The following is a 7500-nucleotide window of genomic DNA, read 5'->3' as shown; positions in this document are numbered from 1 at the left end:
AGCCTGGCGGCGTTGTGGCGTCTGTCGATGAGCGAGGTGAGGATGGACAGGACCAGCAGACGGATCTCAGGGTCCTCCATCAGAGTGAAGGACAGCAGAGGCTCCAGGAAGGACGAGGGCAGCGCCGTCAGCAGGTTACTGCTTTCATAACGCTCCGACACCTGAGGCAGGGAGGAGGACGTGAGGACGTGAGGAGGACAGCAGGGTTTCAAAGGACTCGAGTGTCCCAACAGGTCGGTCGTGTTGCACGAGGTTTGAGACGTCAGCTGGAGGTTCAGCCTGTCGTTCAGGAGCTCGACCTGCAGCACTGAACTCACCTGGAGGAGAGACTTCAGCAGCATCACCTGGATCATTCTGCTGCCTTCAAACCTGAGACAGACAGAGACGTTTGGACGTCTAATCACGTGTATTTGAAGTTTCTTTGAAAGACATGATGTGAAGCTGGTTGTGAAAGGAGGAAGTGAGCTGGTACCCGGCGTTGGGCGACCCCAGAGCGGGGTAGATCCCGGGCACAGGGATCTTCCCCATGATGAACAGCATGACCTCTGACCTCTGGTAGACTGGAAGCGTGTTGGCGAAGGACCCTGGACAGAAAACACAGTTTCAGATGTCTCAAAAACATGGATGACAACAGGAAGACGGCACAGGTCCCAGCTGACCGATGGTTCTGATGACGGCGTCCTGCAGCGTCTTCTCCTCCGCCGACGTGGTTTTGTGTTTTCCGGCGTTGTCGTAGTAACCAGTCAGCTGATAGTCGACGCTCTGCCTGAGCTGTCGCAGTAATGTGTTGAACACTTCCAGCACTGTGGGACCTGCAGTACACACACAGAGGATTATGTAAGTACTGCAAGAGACGAGTACGAGTGCACAGAGGATGGACACAGACAGGTGAGTCCAGAGGACGCAGACGCACCTACGGATCCAGTAGCTTCTATCACAGCAGCTTCAGACAGGACCTCAACGATCCCGGCCCGGACCGACGCCGGACTCCTGCTGTTAGCGTCCAGGTGACCCAGGAGCTGCTGGATCACCAGGTGAGAGTGCTGGGACTGAGCAGAGGACAGACAAAAGCAGACTTCAGGTCAGCCAAAGTACAATTAATTTAAATAATGTAACTTCATTTAAGCCCAGTTCAATGAAGGGCTGTGGCTGTCCTTGGTTTAAAACTCACCTGTGTGAAGCATCAGGTCGTGTGACTCACCTGGATGGAGAACATGATGATCTGAAAACACTGAACAGCAAAGCTTCGTCCTTCCCAAAGACTGTGACTGTCCAGGTGCCTGGAGACACACCGAGGGCACTGCCCATATATATATGCACTGCTGCTAGTACTACTACTACTGCTACTGCACCTGTATACAGTGTGTGTGTGTGTGTATGTCTTACATCAGCACAGGTCTGATTGCGTTGTTAATGTGTCCATAAGCAGCTCGGCCCAACAGCTCCCTGAAACACACCTCAGTCTGCTCTGCTGGAGAGTCACTGCACGCACACATACACACACACACACACACACACACACACACACACACACACAGACACACACGCACGCACGCACGCACACATGCACACGCGCACACGCAGCACACACAAAGTGGGAGCCAAGTCATGGTGATTAAAATGAGTTATAGGTAAGAGTTGCTGTCTTTATAAGTGTATGTGTGTGTGTGTGTGTGTGTGTGTGTGTGTGTGTGTGTGTGTGTGTGTGTGTGTGTGTGTGTGTGCGTGCGTGCGCGCACACGCCTGCACCTGTTGGTGTGTGTGTGCTGCTGCAGGTTGACCAGCAGGGCGGGGACAATCTGCTCCATGTGACGCGGCTCCCAGATGTTGGCCTGCAGCTCGTCGTCCACCGTCTTCCTGACCACGCCCTGCAGGCCGCGGATCCCCGACACACGGATCCTACACACACACACACACACACACACACACACACACACACACACACACACACACACACACACACACACACACACACACACACACACACACACATTACTGCATCCCTATTGGTCACCTCAGCCCAGGAACCTCGTCCCTCCATCCAGGTGACGGCGGTGACACTGACCTGATCTGCATGTCCACGTCCTCGTGCTCGGAGTGACACATCTCACTGAAGCGAGACACAAAGAAGTCGTAGCTGCGATGGTAGGACGGCGTGTCCTCCTCGATGTTCGCAAACTTCACAAACTACACGAGAGAGAAGCAGGCATCACCAATCGATCGACGAACACCATCTGCTCGAGCGTGCATCCATGTCAGCTGATACCCGCGAATACAAACACTGAGCAGAATATCTGCAGATGCACACACTGATCATCCCTGTGTGCGTGTGTGTGTGTGTGCGTGTGTGTCAGATTAAAGAGCACATAAATGAATGTATGACATAACTGTAATCTCTGCGTGCACTCTGAACGGCGTCCATGTTTCTGATGGCATGAGGCGCTTCAGCTCAGCTATTTATAACCTGAAAATGTCCAGAGAGGGACACACTGTCTTCACTCAGAGACAGTGTGTCCAGAAGAGGACAGAGGACTGATGGGGAGCTTCATCACATGGAGCTGAAGATCAACATCAGCTCGACCAATCAGCTCGAGGTGCTTTAAACATGGAGAGAAGCTGCAGGCTGTGGACGCTGAGGCTGACCTTTGACCTTTGGGACATAAAACCTCATCGCTCGCTTGTCTTGTCCTGTGAGACATCTGCGTGAAGGTTAGGGTGACGCTGTGGTTCGTACCGAGCTGGTGGCCAGGATGTGGAGGTGCGGCTTGTCGGCCTCCAGCAGGAGGCGCAGCGTGCTGAGGAAGCTCTCCACCAGCAGGTTGATGCTCTGACAGTGACAGGCCAGCAGCAGCTGCTCCATCGCCTCCATCGCGATGCACACGTACCTGCGGAGCCACCACACCTGAGTGAAAGGGCGGCTCTGTGTGTGTGTGCGTGTGTGTGCGTGTGTGTGTGTGTGCGTGCTGACCCGTAGTGGTGGCGGTTCAGCTCTCTGGTCAGGCGCTCTGACAGATACGCAGCGATGCGGTCCAGTTTCTCTGGAGCCGACAGAGCGAAGAACGTCAGCTTCTCCATGTTGGCTTTCACCAGGCCGTCCTGAACACACACACACACGCACACACACACACACACACACACACACACACACACACACATCGAACACACAGCTGTTTGAGGTGGAGCGATGGAGCAGCTCTGTTCTGTTTCATCATTTCTGTCCACACATCCAACACCAATTCCCAGAATTCCAAGGGAACGGCACCATATTGGAACAGGAAACCTGGTTCAATTAAAAGTGTGTGTAACATGTAAATGTCTAACACCTCTGTGTGTGTGTGTGTGTGTGTGTGTGTGTGTGTGTGTGTGTGTGTTTACTTCAGGGTCCTCTGGGAAAATATTATCAACCAGCCTCTTGTAGCGAGGACGCAGCGCCCAGCAGCAACCACACAGGCCTGGGGGAGAGAGGGGGGGGGGGGGGGGGGGAGTTACCTTCAGCGTATGTGTTCCATGACTCTAATCACACACACCTGTCTGTCACAGGTGATTCATTCAGTACAACATGCAGTACCTCATTTCTGCCACTGGGGGGGGGGTCTCTGACCAAAACAACAACAAACCAGGCAGACGTCGTGGAGCTCGCGGGTGAATGAAAAGAGCATTTCTGTGCGACACACAAACAGGTAAACATGGACGAACAGGACTAAAACACAGAAGGAAGGAGGATTTCAAAATAAAAGCCTGCCTCTGGTAGAGGAGAGTCCGCCTGCAGGGGGCAGCAGTGATGACCTGCTTCTCCACAGATTTCATTTTTCATCTCTGTCCATGTTCAGTGTAATAGGTTTGAGCAGATTAGAGGAGGCAAGAGATCCACCAATGGTCAACTGCCAACTCTCACACACACACACACACACACACACACACACACACACACACACACACACACACACACACACACACACACACACACAATGCACAGCAGTAATTCTGTGTTTCCAGCTTTAATCCTGCAGGCTTGTTGTTGTTGCGTAATGTGTTTATGTTGTTGTTTTTTAGTTAGCGGGGCTTTCAGAGTCCTCGCTCGCTCGCTCTCTCGCTCGCCCGCTCAGGCTCTGCGCTGACACGTGCCACCTGCCCGAGTGCCGCTGAGCAAAACGCTGAGCACACCTGAGCACACCTGAGCACCTTCACAGCTCGGACACAAACGCTGCAGCGATCACAGCACTGGTTCATGTGAGACTGACCGGATGAATCTGTTTGTCTCTGACATTTGATGACTTTCACATTTAATCTGGACTTTGAGTTTTTAATTGTACTTCATTCAGATTGAATTACTCTGGTTCAGATTTCCTCTGAGCTGATGTCTATGATTTTTAAAAGGTCCCGACTTTTTCAATCAAAACGATAATGAGCAGTTTACAGAAATGTTCATGTTGTCTTTCCTTCTTGAATCGGCTTCCTGATTGAGTTTGTTTCTATCGCTGCACACTGAAGAGCAGGAGGAGGAGACCTGCCAGCCCGCAATCAGAGACGAAGAAGAAGAAGAAGAAGAAGAAGAAAAGCAGGAGGAGGAGAAGAAGAAGGAGAACCAGAGCAAGAGGAAGAAGAAAAAGAAGGAGAAGAATAACAAGGAGGAGGAGGAGGAGGATAAGAAGAAGAAGAAGCAGGAGGAGGAGGAGAAGAACATGAGGTGGAGGAGGTGGGGTAGGAGAAGAAGAAGAAGAAGAAAAGAAGGAGAAGGAGGAGGAGGAGGACAAGAGCAAGAGGAAGAAGAAAAAGAAAAAGAAGAATAACAAGGAGGAGGAGGATAAGAAGAAGAAGAAGAAGCAGGAGGAGGAGGAGAAGAACATGAGGTGGAGGGGGTGGGGTAGGAGAAGAAGAAGAAGAAGAAGAAGAAGAAGAAAAGAAGGAGAAGGAGAAGAATAAGAAGGAGGAGGAGGAGGATGAGAAGAAGAATAAGAAGGAGAAGAAGGCAAAGAAGGAGGAGGAGAAATAGGAGATGAAGAAGTTGGTGTCTGGTCCTTTTTCCTTTTGTTACTCAACATTTGACCCACCTGCACTTCAGTCCGTTGAAGGTCGACCCTTCATTAGTTCAGAAGATGTAAACAAACAAACAAACAAACAGATTTTCTGTTGTTTGCTGCGAGTTAAACCAATGAAACCGTCTGAACTCCTCACATCCTTCACTCATCCACATAAATCTGATTACCACTCGTCCACTTCTTCTTCTGCCGTTTGTATTTCTGCAGCTGATCAGTGAACGCCAGAACAAAGAATTCTGACTGATAAATAATAATAAATAACATTAATACTGTCAAGAATTAATATTGTAAATAAAGAATGGAAATAAAGGAGAAATCTCACCGTACATGAAGACGACTCGTCCAGTCACATCCACACATCACCTCATCACACACACGTTTGTGGTTAATCCTTGACACACACACACACACACAGGCACACACACACACACAGGCACACACACAAACACACGCACACACAAACACACACACACACACTAAAGCCCCCTCCTTTCGCTCACCGTCAGTTAAAAGCCTCGTATCTCCACATTCAGCAGCTGATTCAACGTCTCAGCTGTTTGTTGTCGTTGAAACAGATTTAATGTAAAGTACTTACTGAATACTTCATATTCTCACCAGCTCACACACACACACACAGATCCCTGTGTGTGTGTGTGTGTGTGTGTGTGTGTGTGTGTGTGTGTGTGATCCGGGCCATGTGCAGCAGCTCAGCGCTCGATAATCTGCTCTGGATTTATTTATTTATCGTTCCAGCAGAATCAGAAACCTGCAAAACTGAAGCTGAAAACACAGCTTTCGCAGTACTAACGCAGTACTAACGCAGTAAAACTACCCTGTTCACTGATTCAGTTACTTCTTGGTTTTACTGTCCAAACTCGAGCTGAGACACGAGCTGACTGTGAAATTCATCAGATGAATGAATGAATGAGTCTGTTCATTGTCGTTTTTTTCTGACTGAATATTTTTAGGTTTCAGGCTCTCGGATGAACCGAAGACGTCCACGTTGGACTTTTGGAGACTTTTCATGATTTTCTGATATTTGATGGAGCAAATGATGAACCAGGACGCTCATCAGGAGATCAATCAGTGGTGAAAACTAGAAAAGTCAAACTGCGTACATGAGAGGTTTGTGACAAACGGACTCGTCTTCACATCAAAGTTCGTCCATGCAGACGTTAAACGTCCAGTTTGGCAGCTGAGCGTTCGTTGGTTCATTAAAACGTCTTTTTCTGTCCACGAACAGACAAAATCTAAAAACCTTCAGATCTCCTCAAACACACAACCACTCTGCTGCTGTGACTTTCAGTGCTCGTTCGAGCTCTTTTCTTCGTCTTTGATGAATAATTGAACGCTCTGTGATGAAACGTGAGAATAAATTCATGTTTCATTTGTTATTTCATGCACAGACAGTTGGACTTGTTCAGAAAAGTCACGTAATGAGACGAGAAGACAAAGTGTTTATATTTCCTGACGTGACGTGAGGCTGGAGGCGAACGTCATGTTTCAGTCTGGAGGCTGATGGACGGCGATGAAGAGGAGCCTTCTCGTGTGGACGTGTGACGCGTCACACGGATCATCACATCAGTCATCAATCGACCTCCAGCCGCCTCCAGCCGCCTGAGCGCAGGTGGAGGCTGAGCCCCGAGCTCTTTTAGCTTAGTTTGAACAGAGCGACACAGACAGAGATGAGCAGCAGTACTCGCTGCAGTAGCAGTAGTACTCGCTGCAGTACTCAGCAGTATCAGCAGTATGTGTTACCTCCTGGTGTCTGGTGGTCCAGCACGGAGCAGCAGTCCTGCAGCAGCCTGCGAGGAGCCTGGGACACGGCCGACATGGCGAGGGGCCTCGGAAGAGACATCCCCCTGGGCAGGCTGGGTACGGTCACGCCTCGGGGCATGCTGGGTAAACTGGGCATGGTGATGCCTCTGGGTAAACTGGGGGGGCTGATGCCTCTGGGCAGGGAGCTGAGCACGGTGGGCATGCTGGGAAACCTGGGAAGAGTCCCCGGCATCTCCTCTGTGACCGACGACCGGACGGAAGGATGCGAGAGTCGAGCCGCCCTGAGGAGGAGGAGGGTGGAGCGGCGGGATGAAGGAGGACCTCTGAGCAGGAGTGAAGCTGGAGAAAGTGAGAGGAGGGAAGAGGAGGACTGAAGTGAAAAAGCTTCTCCTCCTCCTTCCTCCACATTCCTGACTGTTAACCCCTTCAGGTCCACTCGTCCTCTGCTCAACCTGTTAATAAAGTTTACTCAAACAGAGGCAGGAGAGAACAGGCAGCGGTGGGATGGAGCTCGTATTTGTACTTCGCTTGAGTACTTCTGTTGTATTCAGCTTTAGAGGTAAATACTGCACGTTTTAGCGCACTACACGTCTGCAGACTGAGATTTTACAGCTTCATAAATGATTGATGGGACAGCTGATAACACAGAAACAAAGACGAAGGTCATGTGATCCAGCTTCTG

At 50.3% G+C, this 7500-nt stretch overlaps 1 pseudogene; it reads right to left on the bottom strand.

The window, feature by feature from the left end:
• The window catches only part of LOC139327900 (protein EFR3 homolog B-like), an 11754-nt pseudogene that overhangs the window by 3007 nt on the left and 1247 nt on the right, over positions 1-7500 (bottom strand).

The sequence above is a fragment of the Chaetodon trifascialis genome, chromosome 24 (genome assembly GCF_039877785.1).
Source record: "Chaetodon trifascialis isolate fChaTrf1 chromosome 24, fChaTrf1.hap1, whole genome shotgun sequence".
In the NCBI taxonomy this organism is placed as follows: Eukaryota; Metazoa; Chordata; class Actinopteri; order Chaetodontiformes; family Chaetodontidae; genus Chaetodon; species Chaetodon trifascialis.
This window is presented reverse-complemented; position numbering and strand designations above follow the sequence as displayed.